Source organism: Macrobrachium nipponense, chromosome 6, assembly GCF_015104395.2.
Source record: "Macrobrachium nipponense isolate FS-2020 chromosome 6, ASM1510439v2, whole genome shotgun sequence".
Classification (NCBI taxonomy): Eukaryota; Metazoa; Arthropoda; class Malacostraca; order Decapoda; family Palaemonidae; genus Macrobrachium; species Macrobrachium nipponense.
In genome coordinates, this window is record NC_061108.1 from 110,181,450 (window position 1) to 110,203,598 (window position 22,149).

The following is a 22,149-nucleotide window of genomic DNA, read 5'->3' on the forward strand; positions in this document are numbered from 1 at the left end:
TAAGCGAGTGTACCTCATACACCGCCTTCAGCACACTCAGGGGACATTATCAATTTTTACGTATGCCTCCAGCTTACGTTGCGCCCCAATTACAATATAGTGTTTGGAGACTTTTAGGGGATACCCTACATGCCTATTGGTTGGTCTTGTAATCTTTTCTAATACCTTAGAAGTACATTCACATAAACTTGCAACATTAGTCTATTACAATTCAAGTAAATCACATTCATGGGAAAATGTCCCATTTTCTTGAAAAAAAAACCAAAGTTTATATAGAAATTAGTTACATAGTGGGTTCTTTTGTTGTATCTCCTGCCTATTAATAAAGTTTTAAAAATTAACCTCAGAGGATGCGCGCGAGAAATTTGAATATGAAACTTTTGTTAGCGGCACATAGGATCGGATTTTATCACAACTTAATTTCAGTAAGCATAGAGAAATACAGAATCATGATTAATATTCTCTTTGACTCTTATGTTGCCTGGCAATCTTAAAAACAGTTCCGTTTCACACTTCTTTGTCTAGTAACTTATTACCAGTAATATCGAATTTTCTTTGGGATTCGTATTGATATCTGTTTATTTTTTATAATTATGGATATTTTTACAGTCATCAGAGTCCTGGATAGGTTCACTCATTGTTATATGCCATGGATAAAAAAAGTTTGTACAGCTGACTCCTTTGAATTCCATAAAATATCAGCGAATTCATGTGGGTTAAGTCTAGTTCTTAATGGCTTTCTCCCTCCCAAATTTGGATGTTGTCTGAATTTACTTTGCCCTTGTGACAAGTATAATTTCACTTGCAGGCTGATTGATGGAACCTGGTTACAGTATCCTGCAGTACGAGAGTTTCACATTACAACTTCAAAAAATCGTTCGTCGCTGCGGACGACGGCAGTCAAGTAACAACCGCCTACAATGTGAAAGGAATAAGCACCATCATAAGTGAACAAGCTTATCTCGTGGACTTCTTCGACTGACACCCGTATCCTGTCGTTAATCTCGTTTTAATGCAAAATGCTCCGGCGGCTGTCGGAAATCGACTACAAAAGGGACATACTTCCGACAATTACGACCAGAAGGATATTCAACTCCACGTTGCTGGCGAAGGACTCGTGCTGGGAATGATTTTATTCATCGCGAACGTATTCATGTGGCTTAGGATGCAGAGAACAAGTATGAGCGCAAAATAGAACGTTGGACCCTGCTCAGGCAATTTTCCCCTTGTTTTAACCATTTGGAATTGGCCATTTCATTTGGCTATAGGTGGTTGTCTGGAACTGTGTAATGGACGAAAAGTTGTTCGAGCGCTAGTTAAATGTGTAGTAGTATAACCTCAGTCATGTATCCTATATATAAAGTATCATGTATCCTATATTTAAATGATCATAAATAACAGTCGAAATATATCTTTGCATGTACACACTAGGAATCTATTATATAAATGATCATAAATAACAGAATCGAAATATATCTTTGCGTGAACGCACTAGGAATCTATTTAAAGTGCAGGTAGATTAATCACTTAGATTAGTCGTTTATGTGAATCAGTTGTATAAAGTGCACATATATTGATCATAATTATATGAATCCATTTACATATGTATAAATAAATCAGGTAGCCTATAATCAATCTGTTACCTTTATCTTACCAATAACTGCAGATATATAACAGTCAGCATAAAAATCATAAAAATCAATGAATCAATCAGCGTAAACATTAATAATTTTTATCAATTCATATATGAATTTTTATCAGTTAAAATATGATTTTTATCATGTTAATCTTTATTCTATGCATGTATCAGAGTACATTAGTATTTTCTGTAGCATATGTATCTTAATGAGATGAAGTGAAAAACTGTATCAGTATATATCACGTGATCACTATTATTTACGAATATTATCATATGCATATTGTGTCTTATATCTTATTACTTGAATCTGTATTTGTGTACACCATGAATTTTTTTTTACTTATAAGTATTTTCTATTTATCTATATATATTCACATAGTGTCTGTATCACACTCCTATAAGTCAAATGTAAGTCAAGCTTGAGTAATATTCAGTGGTTGGTTTTGTAGCTGACCGAGCTTTTATGTAAGTGATTACATAATAAAAATATGGAATGTTATTCCATATATATAAAAAACTAAAACTAAAGAGGTCAACCAGATTGCTTGCAGGAATGTGATCAGACCAGAGATGATAAAGATGATGTATACAATAAAGTTTTGAAACATTAGTTCAAGCTTCCTGCTTGAGACAACTACCACGACCTATCATTCAAACGGCCTACGTGATTTCTAATGTGTCTCATTTGTATGTATGTTCATATGTTCAAGCTACTGTCTGCTTCCTCTATGACTTGTAACCGAGATGGTAGTGGGAACAGAACAGAATTAGCCATCATCATTGGCAGAAGCGATCAAGCCATCGTCATTAGAAGACCTGTACAATCCTATCTGATCTTCATCATGTAATCTCAGAGAATAGAACTATTTTTTATACGTCGTGTTTTCTACTAGAAACCTCACATCAGAAAGATATCATCATGAGTTTAACACATCGTCGTCATAACCACTTCGTAAGTTATCAGCAAACCCCAAGACACTCCAACGAGTATGGAAGTGCATAACCAACCGACTTAGCGTAAGATTATCGCAAGTCTAACATTACCTCATAGGGCGCCTTATTATACAAGGCAACAGGCCTAATAAATGCCCTTACCACCTGAAATTAAAAAGTAAAAAAATTAATCAGTTTAGTTGTTTGAACCTCCCATGCATCTGTCCACAAGGTCATCAAGGGCCCTTTACATGAACTTACTTGTCTGAGTAGTGCCTATATGGCGTGACAAAACGACCACACCAAAGTGTAAAGGGTGTCAACACCCTTTACACTTTGGATATTGGTCGTTAGGACACGCTATACACAAAAATCTCTCCGAAAAGCACGTGAATGTAAAGGACCCTAAGACCTAAGGAACAAGGCATGGGAGGGCCCTCCACCACTTAGGGGAGAAGGTAAAAAAAAAATAAGTTGGTTTGCTTGGTTCATCTGAAACTTAAACCTAGTTATTATCGAACCAAACCTGGGAAGGGATGGAGTCCATTCTTGTGTAGCTTGAGAGAAGTTTCCTTTCCTTTGGAATTTTGTTTTCAGTTATTTTTCTCAAAAGCCTACTTCGCTTCATAAAGTAGTTTAGACATCGCAAAAACCAGGAAGAAGTTAAGTTTTCATTATAGCAGCAAGTGGAATGGTTCTAACAAATTAAAAATAACCAGTCTCACCTTTACAAGATGTTCAAGTCTCTTAAGAATTCATCGGTACAGCAAGATGTTATGAACTATGAAATGAAATATTTAAAAACATTAGTACTAAAGTTTAAAACTCTCAAGCATACTTTAGCACTTGGTTTACCCAACGGGAGATAAAATAAGCTTATTATGAACAATTACGCTGTCGCTGACTAACCAGCTCCAAGAACTATGAAGGTAAGAAGAAATCAACTGACGATCAGAATGCTTAAAATATTGAATACATAGTGTAACCGTAATGAAATTCAACCTTTGCCACGCCTGGAAGAACTTGGACGATTGACGCGAAAGAGTACGTAGTCCCTCTTTTTTGGTTCAAGGGAGACTTTTAAAGTTCTCTCATTGCTGAAATGCTGTGACTGGTTCTGTATAATTTCTCGGTTCTTTGAGAATATTAGCTTATGCTACCATACGAAACATTTCATAAGTAATTAACGAACAAAAGAGTGAAAATTTTACGATGCATTAAGAAAGTGTTATTGTAACGTGCCAAAAAAAAATAAAAAAAAAACATTCTTTACCTCGTCTTACATTTAAAGGAATGTATATTTCCAAAAGACTTTTTTTCACTTCTTTTCTAACAAATTTAATCACAACCATAATGCAGAAACTCCCATGGGAATATCAAGTGGAGAGGGGCGAAAACCGGTTTTGGGACAGAAAGAAAGGAGATTATTTGCTATATGATAGCACCAAAAAGATGATTATCATACATATGTATTAAATGGGACAGATATGAGTTATGAAGAAAGTATGACACATAAAATAATGCAAGCAATAAAAATATGAGAGATGAATTTGAGCTGCACTTTTCTTAAAATAATGTGTTCTGCAAAAAATGGTTTGGTTGTGTGTTTGGGGATGCATGAGGAGAAATTTTTCGATTTAAGGAGGATTTTTCAGAAAGACACCAGCAGTTGATGGGAAAAGCAATAACATGTTGCAGAACAATATTCAACTTTTTAATTGAATATTGATGGAAATTTGAATATTTTTCGTCATTCATTCCAGTCACGGTTCCTTGAATTGATTCAAGGTTAAATGATGCACAGAGCCTCAGCACCCTAGATTTTGCAACAAAAATCAGACATAAAAATCATACATAATAAAAGATTCATTACTATGCCTTCCGTCATCTTTATATTCATAATTATGCGAAAATAAATAAATATAATATATATATATATATATATATATATATATATATATATATGACTATATATATATATATATAATATTATATATATATATATATATATAAACAGTCCTGATATTTACATAGATTATACAACTAATGCTGAATGTTAATTATTACATTTTCTTATATTCTGGCTCAATGATCACAAGTAAATAGTATTCTCAGTTTCTATGTATGATTCCAGCAGATAAGTAGAAAAAAATCATTATTATGGCGATATTTACAGTGATATTGCTGCAATACTTTAAATCCTGCTTGAGATTATTACTCCTCATTCTTCACATGCAAAGACAATGTCTAATTAATATCTGTACAACATATGATCCCTTACCTTCTTGAGTATAAAGTTGACTTGCTTTAATTTTCCTCATTAATCTTCCATTCTGTGATAAAATTTCGCTTGAGATTTGGCTTATGATTAAATAGTGAGGTAATGTTAACACAACATTACAAATATGCTTGGTCTTATTAAGTTGACGGATTTATGCTCTTAGTAATTGTGAGCTACGTGAAGACATGATTACCATTAGAGGGAGAGTATTAACTCATTTTAAGCTGTATTATCAACATAGATATAATTCTAGTGACTTTGGAGAGTTTATCAATCTTATATCACATTGTCCGATTTGGGAGAGGGGCAGGTATATAGGATACCATTAATTGTGAATATGTATTTGAATTCGAATATCTAATAATTAGCATTTCTTTGCATTTCTCGTCACAGAGGAAACTCATACGAATGTAGCTCTCTCTCTCTCTCTCTCTCTCTCTCTCTCTCCCTCTTTATAGCGTGAGTCTCATTTATCATGTCCAAAAATACATTATGACTGCCTAAGCGGGATCAGGTATTTCATATTCCAAGAAACAAAACCCACAAATGCTTTGTGTGTTGCGTTGAAATAATCTCCATAAGAATGATCTCCACTCTGCCATAAGGCAATTACTGCAAACGACGGAACTAAATTAATTACCACCGAGCAATGTGCAGCAAACAAATTAGAGCGAGCAAGGAACAAAAATAGCCAATAAAGCGTTGCTTCTATTGCCCAACTATTTCCAGTTGGATCATCAGGGGGATAATATATATATATATATATATATATATATATATATATATATATATATATATATTATATATACATATATATATATATATATATATATATATATATATATATATATATATATTTATATTGTATATGTGTCTGTATATATATATATATATATATATATATATATATATATATATATACAGACACATATACTAAATATATATATATATATATATATATAATATATATAATATATATATATATATATATAATAATATATATATTTACATATATACACACGTTTGCGTGTGTGTGTGTGTAACGCGAAACCTATCATGTTCATGTGACAACACCGGATACAAAGTACGTAAGCTAAATTTATACCGAGCGAAATTCATGGCCATCCAATATTTTGTTTACGGGTTCAGATAGTCTCTACAATCTTCCAGTTTTTACGATCCGACTGTTATTTTCATTTCTGTTTGTCACAGAGTTTAACACTATATTAAGCATGAAGGTATTCTATACTTAAGAGGTACAAATGCGTATACCTTAATTTTACTAAAACCACTGCTTTTACTTTCTGTATGAAAGTAATTACAGGCCCATACCCTTTCGTTTCTGAATCTGTTGTGCTTAAATCCATCTAACATTTTTTTTCCCTCCCGTTGGACCCTCCGCAGATAAAAAATCATACATACCTTCCTTTCTCTTTACAGACCCCTATGTTCGCTTGTAGCTAGATTTAACTTCTTTGCCACTTCTCAGTAGTGTTACACTGAAAGCATATCTATTTATCTATTCTATTTATATTATGCAAGTAATTCAAATCATAAGGATTAAGTTTTCGTTCATTCTCCTCCGGCGTCGATCTTCGTTTTCATAAGGGAGAATTGTTTCAGCGGTCAATTCATATGGATATCATACTCTGGCAATCGCGTATTTCGAGTTATGTACCTCTTACAATCATATTACAGAAAATGTATTAATGTAGGTAATTTGGAGAAACCAAGATAACTCACAAATCAGCTGGACTTTCATTCCAATTTCGATCCTGGCCCAGTGACTGTTTCCCTTGTATGTGTAACATAGAAAACGGCAAATCAAACAGTAAAAGGGGAAATGAAAGCAAAAGAAGAATGCATAGAACTTCGGAAGAAAATGTTAAATTGTTTTGTAGCGGGTAATAACAATGGTAATTACACAAGAAGTAAAATAAAATCAGATAGCACCATAACTAACCACAAGAAAATGTAAAACAAAAACATACTAACGCAGAAATGAATAACTGAAAAACAAAGGCATGTAAACAAAGTGCAAAAGCTCGGCAGAAGCGCATACAAATTACGCACAAGCATTTGCCTGGAGCAAATGCTTGTAGCGTAAAGTGAAAACACTTTCCCGTAAAAACAAGCGGACAATAAAGGTCGGGTAACATTTCTCGTGAAATTGCATCTAAAGCATTCAGATTCTCATGAGTCACACTGAATTACAAGAAATCCAGCCACTTGACAAAGTGACGGACTAGATCAAAGAAGTTAGGATAAGCAGCATATTTTGCCTTAAAATGTGCATAACGTAACAAAAAACTTTCTCATCGCTCTTTCGATTATTTTTACTAAAGTGTTTTGAATGTGACTTTCAATCTGATTTACTCAGTATATTTGTGAATATTACGTGGAAACCATGTATGTCCAGTTGTTAGGATACGCAGCCTATATCGTCACAGATAGAACAGAATGTTAAACAAAATTGCGATTTCAGTGTGAAAGGTAATGAACTTGAGGAATAAAAAGACGTATGAAAATGAAAATAGTGTAAAATGCAAATCATACTGTAAGAAAGGAGGGAGAACGCTACAAAAGAAAGAAAGAAATAAAAAACCGGACCCCTATAAATCAAAGTGCTCATCTGACCCACCTTATATGACCATACCCTGGTCCTGTTCGTGTGCATATGCCGAGTGATACAAAAGCTACTAATATCAATTTGCTTATTACCCACTCTGACGAATGTAACGGTCGAGATCCGTGGATAATTGGTTGCTATTTGAATTTCTGTTTTTACTCCTAAAATGGTGCGGTTAAAATAGTTTTTATCTGTTAAATATCGAAAACGATTGCTATATTTATATGGCTGTTTTAATACCAGTACTAAAAGGATATTTCTCAATTGGTTGATTCCTTAAGATTTTGCACATCCATTTGCTTATAATTATTAAAAACGAGAAAGAACTGAAAGGCCAGAGAGGGGAATACAACTCTCATGTGGCCTCATACTGGTTTCCTTAGCAAAGATGTAATCAAGTTTTGATATATATATATATGTATATATATATGTGTATATATATATATATATATATATATATATATATATGTATATATATATATATATATATATATATTATATATATATATATATATTATATTAGGGCTCTGCCTTGTATGATAAGGCGCCCTATGAGGTAATGTTAGACTAGCGATAATCTATACGCTAAGTCGGTTTGGTATTGCACTTCCATCTTCAATGGAGTGTCTGGGGTTTTGTAGATCACTTACGAAGTCGGTATTATCATGGTTCGGTGAGGTTCTTGTAGAAAACACAAGGTATAAAAATAGTATAATCTTCTGAAGTTTTACATGATGAAGATCAGGTATGATCGTACAAGTCTTCTATGGACGATAGCTTGATCGCTTCTGCCAATGATGATGGCTAATCCTATTCCTCTACATGATAAGCTTAGGTAAAGAGGTACAGGTCTTCTAATGACGAATAGCTAACTCCCTTCTGCCTGTCTACCATCTCTGTTACAAAGTTATGAAGGAACAGACAGTAGTTTCGAACATATGAACTACTATCAGATGACATTAGTTTCATACGAACACACAATCGAATGAGAACACGCTACAGATCACGTAGGCCGTTGAATAATAGGTCGGGGTAGTTGTCTCAAGCAGGGAGCTTGGACTAATGTTTATAAACAATTGAATGACTACAGGTGACGGCATGTTATCTTAGCTTACATACTTATTGTATACGTCATCTTTAGACGTCTCTAGTCTGATCACATTCCTGCAAGCAATCGTTGGTTGACCTCTTTAGTTTTAGACTTTTATATATATGGACTAACATTCCATATTTTTATTATGTAAACACTTACATCAGCTCGTCAGCTACCAAAACCAGCTACTGAATATTACTCAACTTGAACTTGCATCCTGACTTTATTAGGAGTGTGATACCAGACACTATGTGTGAAATATATATATATAATAAGGTTAAACATAAAAATTCATTGTGTAACATGAAGTTGATTCAAGTAATAAAATTATAAAACAATGATATTTGGTAACAATAACTAAGTGATCAACATGGATTGATATAATGATACAGTTTTTTCACATTCATCTCTTTAAGATACTTTTATGCTACAGAAAATACTAATGTACTCTGATAATTGCATAGAATGAAGATTAACATGATAAAATCATATTTTAACTGATAAAAATATCATATATGAATGATAAAATTATTAATGTTTATGCTGATTGATTCGTTGATTTCTGATTCATTAATCAAATATACTAACTCATATATAACTGCAGATATTGGGAAGATAAAAGGTAAACAGATGATTATAGGCTACCTGATTTGTTTTATACATTTGGTATATGGATTCATATATTGATGATTAATATTGTGCACTTTAAATAGATTCCTACTGCGTACACGCAAAGATATATTTCGATTCTGTTATTTATGATCATTTATATAAGAGATTCCTATTGCGTACACGCAAAGATATATTTTCGACTCTGTTATTTTATGATTCAATTATATATAGGATACATGATACTTTATATATATAGGATATGACCGAGGTTATACTACTTCACTTTTAACTAGCTTTCGAACAACTTTTCGTCCATTACACAGTTCCAGACAACCACCTTTAGCCAAATGAAACGGCCTTTTTCAATGGTTAAAACAAGGGGAAAAATTTGCCTGGGCGGGTCCAACGTTCCATTTTGCGCTCACACTTATTCTCTGCATCCTAAGCTACACGATTACGTTCGCGATGAATAGATCATCCCAGCACGAGTCCTTCGCCAGCAAAGTAGAGTTGAATATTTCCTTCGGGTCGTAATTGTCGGAAGTATGTCCCTTTTTGTAGTCGATTCCGACAGTAGCCGGAGCATTCCGCATTAAAACGAGATTAACGACGAGATACGGTGTCGGTCGAAGAAGTCCATGAAATTCCTTTCACATTGTAGGCGGTTGTTACTTGACTGTAGTCATCCGCAGCGACGAACGATTTTTTGAAGTTGCTATGTGAAACTCTCGTACTGCAGGATACTGTAACAGGTTCCATTAATCAGCCTGCAAGTGAAATTATACTTGTCACAAGGGCAAAGTAAATTCAGACGACATCCAAATACAGGGGAGGGGAGAGAGCCATTTAGACCAGACTTAACCCACATGAATTCGCTGATATTTCGGAATTCAAAAGAGTCCGCTGTACAAACTTTTTTATCCATGGCATTAACAATGAGTGAACCTATCCAGGTCTATGATGACTCGTAAAAATATCCATAATTATAAAAAATAAATAGATATCAATACGAATCTCAAAGAAAATTCGATATTACTGGTAGTAAGTTACTAGACAAAGAAGTGGAAAACTGAGCTAATTGTAAGATTGCCAGGCAACATAAGTAGTCAAAGAGAAGATTAATCATGATTCTATGTGCCCTAACAAAAGTTTCATATTCAATTTTCTCGTGCGCATCCTCTGAGGTAATTTTTAAAACATTATTAATAGGTAGGAGATGCAACGAAAAAAACCCACTATGTAACTAATTTCTATATAAACTTTGGGTTTTCCAAGAAAATGTGACATTTTCCCATGAATGTGATTTACTTGAATTGTAATAGGCTAATGTTGCAAGTAAATATTTCACATATATATCTTGATACTTCTAAATGTCTATGAGGTTCAGAAAAATTAATTCATTTTGTTGTTATAGAAATTCTATTTGCTTATTTTGTTATTAATTTTAAAATGATTGCAACTCCTTAGCTAAAGTTGCATTCGCATACGGTAGACATTTGTACCTAACGTCTGCCTTGCCCAATGATTTGAAGTTTGGGCTAAGCATTCCTTTCTCCAGTCATCTGCTTTTGCAAGCGCGAGATGAAGCCTGTGTAAGCAGATTATTGAGGTTAAAAGGAACAAATGCTGATACGGCAATGATGACGTCGTCACTTGGCAGGAGATTGCTCTCAGCCAGCTAAGAGTTACGTTACTTGCTGTAAGAGATACGACTTTAGTATTTTCAAATGATATTTTAGTGTTTTAATTCTCCACCCGCATGAGAAGAATGTCTGAAAAAAAAAAACAACAGTACCAAAATTGAACAATATATTAGTTTCATGTTGGCATTATGTTAAATAAATATTCCTTATTCAAACTATATGAAAAAGGTTTCCATACAAATTCTATATATATTATTAGCCCTGTATAAGATTCATATAGGATTATTCCATAGATAACATTTTCACTTCTAGACTTCCTGACTTTAAAATCTCTTTTATTTTATTTTATTTATTTATTTATTATTAGTTTATTATTTATTTATTTATTTAACCTTTTTTCTTTTTTTTTTTTTTCATTGACTACGAATATAAATTACCGGGACAAGACATATGTCAGTAGGTTTTGATATGTGTTTGAACTTTAGCTTATTTGTCATTACTAAAGCGTTAAGTTAGAGTTCAAATCTTTACGTATATATATTTGGATATTTAATGGTTTACGTTTTGCTTATTGATATTATCGTGATTCCTTTTTTATTATAATTTGTAACCCTTCCGACTTCTTACGGAGTGTATTATTATTGACTCCACTTGTATCCATATTTATTTTTATTTTTTTTATATTATATATTTATTTATATATTTTTTTTATATATATTTGATAAATTAATGGTTGGCTTGAATATGTTGAAAAGTTTTCTAGCGGCGTACCGTATAAGGCTACTTGCTGCATCAATTCTATAGATACAAGATATAAATGATAAACGTATTTAAAACCGCGAGAACCGCTATAATCCAGTTCGGATCCAACATCACGAGTTGTAACTCGTAAGACATTGACACTTCCTATTTAATTATACCGTTATTCTACAAACCGATTGACTCTGGGTGATCAAATATATTGGTTTTGGGTAAAGGTTTCTAAAGGAAGGTAACATTTCACACACGTTGTTAAGGAGATTATTATTGATTTACACCACCCGAGTCACAGATTATTATGTGTTGAAATTCCATATTTACTGATTTAGCACTCATAAATATTCCTAACGCACTCAATTGCGGTGTTTGTTTTTAGTGCTATTAATTCTATATAACGTGTCAAGGAACTATTAACCTAAGAAGTGTTATTCCTCTGTCAGACTCGTAATTCTGTTAATAATTCTACGTATATTCTTTCAAGGATTGATTTGGCACAGGATAGGCTCCTAAACTGACAGTGTCTTAGTGTATCCCTTGTTTCATGACACGTGTTACAATTAGTTATGTGCTTTTTTTATATCTGTAAGCATGTAGCCAGTAAAATAGTGATTTGGCTTTTCTGTGACATACTATGGAACCCTGGATGACGGAATGCAACCAGTTTATGACGATTGGTATGAAAGAGATTATTATTACTACCTGGTCGTTAGTCATCTGCTGTTGTTCTTCGGGTTTTCCTCGTCACAGACCTACATATAATATTACATTTGATTACTTATTCTGATACACATACTTTAAATATACTTTTGCTTTAGGGTTTCTGCTCGAAGTGTTTATTGTTTTTTGCCTAGCCACTGACCCTGTTTCCGTTTCGAAGTGTTTAGTTTGTTTGGTTTTTATTTTTTTGCTGCTGACTCTGTTTTCCGTCTGAAGTGTTTATTGTTTGGGTCATGTCTGTTGACTCTTGCTTTGTCAGTTTGTAAAGTTTCTGCGCTCCGACCCAGATATTCAATGCTCGCGATCTCTTGGGTTAAGGAATTTTCTTGTTTTTTTAGATACGGTTTTTTTAACAATAGGCACGGATGTTTCTATATCTTTTAGTCAATTAATGGTTCTTTGCTGTATGGTGCGGGATTGCGGGATAATGCGTCAGCTATGATATTTGCTTTCCCAGGTAGATATCTTATCTTGGCTCCAATAACCTGAATGATCATTTGTCACCGAGTTCCTTTTGGACTGTGATTAAAGCCTTTGAAAAACTCTGTAAAGGACTCATGTTTCAGTAAAGACTTTATCAGGATAGCCATAGATTATGAACTTAAAATGTACTAGTGTTAAAGATACCTAGCCCTTCCTTGCTATTACTGCATATTTACTTTCAGAGGGCTTTTAGTTTAGTTCGTGAATAAAAAGCTATAGGGAAGAACTGTTTATCATATGACTGAAGTAATACCCCTCTTACCCCTTGGTCTGAGGCGTCTGTTGCAATTAAAAAAAAAACTTCCTTATTTAAATCAGGGATTTTTAAGTTAGGTAAGCTGCATTATTCCGCTTTTAAGAATATCGAACGCCTGTTGATGCTTTTCAGACCATAATAAATCTACGTTCTTCTTCGTAAGATCTGTTAAAGGAGCTGCTATGATTGAAGAGTTACATATTTGCATACGATTGTAATACCCACTACAGTGCAAAAGTGCTGTATCCCCCTTTTACGTTAATAAGTACCGGAAAGTTATGAATAGCCGACACCTTACCATGGACTACTTTTAAGACCTTGACTAGACACATAAAACCTAGATAAACATGTTCGGTTTTTAAAAACTCACATTTAGATATTTTACTCTGAGATTATTTGTCTTTGTCTCTGTAGCACTAGCTCTAAGTTTATGTGATGTACTTCTAAGGTATTAGAAAGGATTACAGATCATCCATAGGCATGTAGGTATCCCCTAAAAGTCTCCAAACACTATATTGTAATTGGGCGCAACGTAAGCCGGAGGCATACGTAAAAAATTGATAATGTCCCCTGAGTGTGCTGAAAACGGACAAGTATGAGGTACAATCACTTAGGTAATGGTATCTGGTAAAAGCTTTTAAGTAAGTCCAAGTTGGTGAAAAAAAAAAAATTTATTCTAACCTAACAGAGATAAGATGTCGTCGGTACATGCACTGGAAAACTATCGGAAGTCGTTTCCTTGTTTAAGCGACAGAATCTACGCAGATACGCCAAGTCCGATCTTTTATGGCATGGCGTTTGAGGGAAAAATTATATGGGCTTATTTGATTTCCTAATGACTCCTATTACTAACATTTTTCAACGTCGTCATTTATTTCTATTTTGAAATTTCATTGGGGTTCTACACGAAGGTACGTATATAGCTTTATGTTTGTCCTTAGACCGTATTTTGTTTTCAATGACATCCGTTTTTCTCCCAGAGATCACTCGCTAGTGGAGAAACTTCCTGGTATTCAGGTAGAAGATAAAAAAAATTCTGCTGAATCACCTCTGCTTGAATGACTTTACGGATATTACTTTAGATAGATTATCAGAGAGATTCATCCACGACTGGTTGGGCGTGATTAAAAAACTAGCAACAATACAAAATGCGATATTTATAACTTCCGTATCCACGATATGTATACTTTTAGGGCTTTGTTCGCGGAAATCGTTAGTATTTCAGAGTGTCGGGAAGGATTAAAAATTTCATTTCCCAGCAAAGCCTTTTATACACGCACTACGACATTCGAGGGTGCATGCTTCCCGAGATTTTGCGTGCAAATTGCGACTGCGGTTGTGGGAGAATTCTGTTGGGTCATTTGAACAATGTTACGATTTATGAGACAAATGTATAGTTCCTTTATATAAGTTATTATTTGATTAACTGTCTCATTTTTGTTCAAACGGATTTTAATATGTTTGAAGGTTTATAGGATTTTCCTTTGATAAACACGCCTTATTTTGCAGGATGTAAGATAATATTTTGTATACCCCTAAATGAATCTTACAATTACACTAGATACAGATCAATTTTTTTTTTTTATAACTATAGAGGTATCTGTAAGCGCTCGCTTATCCGGACTTCTCATTAGGGAAGTTCGAACAACAGAACGGTGAGTCCAGTAAATACAAGATATTGCGGTACATAAAGAAATAAAACAAGATATTCTAATTTTTACGGCGCGTACAGTTTGGGCTTAATCCACCAGTATTTATTATACTTAATGTATTAAAATTAACGAAAAACCTGCTCTGATTACTTATACGGTCGTGTGTTTCATAGGAAAAATCCTTTTTAATTCAAAAAGATATTGGTATGAACCAACATCGCTTTTCCCCACTCTGCTAGAGTCGCTTATTGTGTGGAATTTGCTATGTTTTGAACACTTCGGCAGTTTTTGACTAACCTTGACCGCTTGACTAGGTGACACAGTAACGATTTGCTTGTTTGATTCTGAAAGGCTACTGTTTCTATTTCTTTTGTAATAATTAGGATCCTTCTCTTTATTACCATCGGCAACGTATTGTGTGTTTTAGCATTATGTTGCTGGTTACGTATACAGCAATGAATGACGAACTATTAGGAACTGAGCGATTACTAATAAGACAAGTTATCACTACTGCATACAATTTTAACTGTTTGTACTTCATTCTTTGCTAAAATTTGAAATAGTGAGGGATCCTGGTCAGCGCATTTAGCCTGATGAAAGTTTTTTACAGACATGTTTATTCCTTGCAATCCGCCATATTTTTAAAGTTGAGTTGAGTCATTGAGGTTCGATATTTTATATAACTCAAAAAACTCAAGGCTAAAACTGCGATCGGGACTTTGCAAAGGAGCATTTATTGTCATGACCCGAAATAGTGTTACCTCTAATTTATATAGATTTGTACGGGTGTTCCACTTGTTTTTGTGTGTTTTCTAATCACTACGGTGCTTAACGACCCTATCCATGCATCTGTATAAATACAGACGTCCACTGCGTAAACGCATATTCACTGTTTAATATGATTTGTTACGTAAGGGATTAATAATCACCCAAAATGATAAAATTAACATAGTATATGATTATGATATTTTAGTAGAACTTCTGGAAACAGACACTCAAAGATAAAAAACTCGCAGTAGCGAAATCTCAATGATGTAGATAATTTCTGTAAAAAAGTAAGATTAAGAATGTCTCGTAACTTCAGCCACAGGAATAACGAAATTCGACCTGTAAAGGAAACACTCAAAGTTACTCCAAATGAATAAAAAATTGTACTTAGCTTGCTTTTGTGGGAAGTCACGGTGTTCCGATAACGACACACGGCCTTGGTCCTCCTCTATTTAGCGGACGACCTGGTTTGGCTTCAGTTTCCCCCGTGCGCGTTGTTTCGATGATTCGAGCCCTTGAAAATCCGATGCTGCAGACGCGTTTCGGTTTGTTCTTGCAGTGCCGGAAACGCTCACTAACGATGTTTTTCTTGAATGATTCTATTGAGACGAAGCTTCCGTTGCGTAGGAAAAGGACACGTCGGTTTTTGTTCTTGAAGTTATTCACTAACGATGATACTAAGTTGCTTGACGAATCTTGTTGTTTTCTGAAGTCGCTCACTAATGATGATACTAGGTTGCTTGAAGAATCTGCTGCTTTCGTCGTCGTCGACTTCTTATGATACATGATTTATTATTCTGGTTTTTTCTTCGTAGGACGTTGTAGAGTTCTTCTGGTCCGCTGGCCACCAAATATTAGGGCTCTGCCTTGTATGATAAGGCGCCCTATGAGGTAATGTTAGACTAGCGATAATCTATACGCTAAGTCGGTTGGTATTGCACTTCCATCTTCAATGGAGTGTCTGGGGTTTTGTAGATCACTTACGAAGTCGGTATTATCATGGTTCGGTGAGGTTCTTGTAGAAAACACAAGGTATAAAAATAGTATAATCTTCTGAAGTTTTACATGATGAAGATCAGGTATGATCGTACAAGTCTTCTATGACGATAGCTTGATCGCTTCTGCCAATGATGATGGCTAATCCTATTCCTCTACATGATAAAGCTTAGGTAAAGAGGTACAGGTCTTCTAATGACGATAGCTAACTCCCTTCGCCTGTCTACCATCTCTGTTACAAGTTATGAAGGAACAGACAGTAGTTCGAACATATGAACATACTATCAGATGACATAGTTTCATACGAACACACAATCGAATGAGACACGCTACAGATCACGTAGGCCGTTTGAATAATAGGTCGGGGTAGTTGTCTCAAGCAGGGAGCTTGGACTAATGTTTATAAACAATTGAATGACTACAGGTGACGGCATGTTATCTTAGCTTACATACTTATTGTATACGTCATCTTTAGCGTCTCTAGTCTGATCACATTCCTGCAAGCATCTGGTTGACCTCTTTAGTTTTAGACTTTTATATATATGGACTAACATTCCATATTTTTATTATGTAAACACTTACATATATACATATATATATATATATATATATATATATATATATATATATATATATATATATATATATTATATATATATATATATATATATATATATATATATATATATATATATATATATATAGTATATACATACATACATACTTATATACATATATAAGAGAGAGAGAGAGTAAGACAAATCCAAATATAAACTTGATTGATTGATTGAGAGAGAGAGAGAGAGAGAGAGAGAGAGAGAGAGAGAGAGAGATCTGTGTCGTAATTACACCAATCAATGACGTCGTTAACGCTGCCATTTCAGTTGCAGAAGTTCACAAGACCCTTCATTATCAATCTTTTGAAAGGAGAAATGGGAGTCGTGACCTTCAGTGAAAGCTGTCGCCGTCATTTGTAGCTTTCTTTGTGTGACTTTCTCGAAGGTTGTTATCAATCCGTTTCTTTCACTGTTCCTGCTACCATTAAAGTTAACTGTCTCGTTTGACGACAGATGCAATAATATTTATCTCATCAAATAGAAATATCAGAGGAGGACGTACAATTAACAGAGAGAGAGAGAGAGAGAGAGAGAGAGAGAGAGAGAGAGAGAGAGAATGTGGAAAACGCGATCAAGTGACACTTCTAATAATATAGTGACAAGACTTTTTGGAAGAATGAATAACGATATTCACTGTCCAAGTGAAAAGAACTGGCATAATATTTTCATCACTGGAAACGTTTCCTAAACCAAACGCACAGCGCAGAGAATATAGATAGAACTTAATGCATAAATTAAATCATATCAAAGTATTTATGAAGTTTTTATCTCCACTCGTTTCCATTACACAGGATTGCAAAATATAAAATCCTAGCTTATAAAACATAAGGTTTTCCTTAATAACAGGAACTATTGATGGAAGCAATATGCACGAAAGCAAACTATCCGTAGACTGGCGTTCCATAAACACCGTTTGCCTTTAAAATCATACACACACACATAAACACTCTGTGTCTATCTGATGACCTCTTCTCATCATTCGTTTCGCAGAATTGTGTGACCCATGTGTAAATTTCGAGATTCTCAAGCAGTTTAGTTTTCAAACAGGGATGAGTGACCGTACGACAACGAATAAAGGGAAAGATTCTGTGTGATAGAGGGAGGAAAAGAGATAAGGTTTACTCAGTGAGGCAGTATCTGACTCAGAATTATTTGAAAACATATTTAACAATAGGAAATGCTTTGTTGATTCATTCAAACCAGTAATTGGTGAATTTTTATTCAACTGTCCCGAAGGATAGATAACCTTGCAAGAAGAAATGCTCAAATGTAGCGATGTAAAATTCTCAGAAATAGCAAAAAGGTTCGCAAAATGAAGCTTTATAGAGATGAAAATTTGTAGAAGTGAAAAAAAGGTTAACACTTTAAAAAAATTTTAAAGAATAAGAAATAGTGAACAAACAGGTAAGTAAGTCTTACGTAAACACCTAAGCAATAATATATGCGTACAAAAATCCGTGGTAAAAAGTAAACAGCTGGAAGAATAGGTTGATAAAAGGTGAAACTCTTACCTGAAGTAGAAAGAAAAAGAATAAGTAGATGTAGCCTGAATGAGCGGACCTAAGATTGTTGATGGAAGATGGAGGAGGTCATTAATCTTCACCCCAGATTAATCTGGGCTGTCTTGGATAAGGTATGGCAGAGGAGGAATTTAGGGAAACTTGAACGATTGGATAAATAAACAACGAAAAACATTTTTTGGGTGGAGAGGCACAAAGACTAAATATATATATGTATCTGTCTTTGTATACACACACACACACACACACACACACACACACACACATATATATATATATATATATATATATATATATATATATATATATATATATATATATATATATATATATATATATGTTTATTGATAGTTTTCTTTACAAAATTCCATAAATCCCTCCTTTAACATGTCTTATCCAAGGCCTTATCCAAGGCAGTCCAGATTAATCTAGGGTGAAGACTAATGACCCCATCCATCTCCTATCAACAATCATATGTCATAACACAAGTAGAGAAGGAATTAAGTAGGTTGACTCTTTAGCATAAATATGAACAATGATAATCAGTTCAGTGTCTCCTGGGGTATAATTAAGTGAAGGACTAAAGAGACAGGATAGCAAACAATAGGCTGGTAGAATACGATTTTGCATCTTTAATAGGCCGAAAATTCATATCAAAATAAGATCAAAATTTATTCTAATGTGACCTATATTGGTGTGCGGATCTGAGTCATGGTAATACTCTATGTGTAAAATATTTGGCGATTTAAGAGTACAGCTTTAAGAAGAATATTATGAGACAGATGGCAGGTCAAAATGAGGAATACCCTAATAAAATAAATTACAGTAGTTCCATAGGTGAATAAGAAAGGGATGAAAGAGAGGAGACTGCTTAAGCCATTCCTTTGCAACAGCCCCACCCCTTTTTTCCACCGGGAATATATTTTGGATTGGAACTATTGTATGATGGGGGAAGATGAGATTGAGCGGAAGTCTGTGGAAGGGGAAACCGGAAAGAATGGGATAATATATAGGAGTAGGAGGCAATGATGATGATGAATAATAAATTGATCACATTGGTGTTTCAATACTAACACATATATCAAGGTTTCGATACAAGCAGGTAATAATTGGCGAACTTCTTCTTTGGGCAGCTTCGTGCTGACTTCTCAAATGTTGTATGAATATCATCAAAGAAGGAGAGTCTTCTCAATGATTTCTTCACCATAATTCATTGTTTATACTGTTAACTGTATCCAGAGGTGTTAGGAAATGGAGAGGTCTTACGTTTCGTTCACAAACTTAAATAAATAAAAAATGAATGCACACACATACATACATATATATATATATATATATATATATATATATATATATGATACATATATATATATATATATATATATATATATATATATATATATATATATATAATATACATACTATAAAATCACAAAAGTAAGCACGTGAGTTTGTTTACCAGCAAAAGCCACAGGAAAATTTTAAAATGAAAAGACAGAGTACCAAGTACTTTCGTGTATTTAACACATCTTCGGGGCACAAAGTGGTTTTTGCTGAAATATATATATATATAATATATATATATATATATATATATATATATATATATATATAATTTATATATATGTGTGTGTGTGTGTGTGTGCTTACCTTTGTGCCTGTTAATAGTTTCCATTTTCATATTGCATAGAAGTACCAACTTGTCATAAATGGAATGAATAAGAAATAGCTGACAAATATTATCCATTGCATGTAGCTATATTCCCCATTATTCAGATTAATTGTCCATTGTCTTATCACAAGTTATGTGCTTTTCAAGAGATCTTGAGTGTCTCCTGAAAAGGATACGGTAAGGGACAAATGCAAAGAATGATTAAGAAACACCTAAAGCCGAATGTTACGATTATGATAGTACTGATATATATAGCTACGGAAATATTATTATTCATTCGTTTACTAATTTTCAGAGAAAAGAACAAATTACCAATCATCAATAAAGGAGCGGTTACTCGTTAATCAGTTGCACGTGTTTCCTTTACGAAAAAATCTCAGTGAATATGAGGCTTAATCTCTTTTTTTTTTTTCTTCTTTTTTTTTTAATGACAAGTTTTTAAATCATCCCCCCTTTTTTTGTGTGTCATTATACGTAATTTACTTCGCCTATTAAAGAAAACCATATATTTATCAGTTAACAGATTCAAAATATTTAGCTAATTACAATTAAAATGTTTAAGAATTATGTTCTTTTTTACTCAGTATTATTTTACAATCTGATTCCGCGTAAGTGAAGACCATTGGCTTGGAAAATATTTTCTGTAAAGTCATCTCAAACGCATAGTAGAGTATAATCCAGTGTAGTTTTGTAAAAAATACTATTATATAGTAAAGAATTATATCAGGAAAGTGAATGGATTGACTTACAACAGCAATTTTGGCATGAGATTCATAACATTTAATGATCACATATCAAAAACACATTACATAAGATCTTCCCAATACTTAATGATTTTCGAGAATCAGTAGTTGACCACAGGGCAGTAAAACTGCCTTTTTCAAGTCCTTACTGAAGCGATTATTGCGGTTATAATTGCACATTTAAAACATGCGCTTAAGAATAAGAACGTGTAATTCTTCACAACACAAATTTAAATAATTCGTCTATCTTGTGCGCAAGAACAACTCATGTTTTCAAACTTACTTTAGTTTAACGGCTCTTGAAACACGAAAATAAGTTTGCAATGTCTCAGGAAGCAGCCACAATGAGCAACGTGCTTAAAGTATGCGATGCTAAGAAGGAAATTTACATAATGCCTCTGTGGCCAAAGATAAACAACATCGGATATGCTGTCACCACATGTTGTTTATAAGCAGATGTTCGCTCCCAAAATGCATTTTTGGTGTTGGTACTGGCGCTTGATTTTATGAAATTTAGGCTGTCAAGCCGACTCGGTGAACTGCCTGGCATTCAGCGCCTAAGAGAAGTAAAGTGTAGGAGGTTTTGATGTAGTCCGACACCAAGCTAAAAAAAGATCCAGAAAATAAAGGAAATGTAGTATAGGGATCTAAGGGTGGAACTGGGAGAAAATCTAGCAAGACTGAAGAAAGGCGGAACGGAGATAGTGTGAAAGGATGAATGTGCGTGCAGCAAGAGACCGAAGACACGCTGCAAACACATTTTAATACAGCCTACAGTGTGCCACGGAAGGTTCATTAAAGGCTCTAATTCATACGTGATTGACATTATCATTATATTTACTTTTGAGTGAGATGATACAATTTTAATTCACATTAAGAGGTCAATATTCCTTCATATCCACTGATGCTTCACACAAGTTAACTAAAAGAGGACAAAAGAAATGTAACAAACTTGATTTGAAACGACCAAGAACCAAACGGAAACTTGGAACGAACACAGTGATTACGCTAGAGGCTGGAAAAATAATATATTATTCGTTATTTCCTATTTCATTCTTAATCCACAGATAGACAAATATATACAAATATATTTTAATTAGCACACTATTGAATAAAGATTATACTAGTTATTTGCT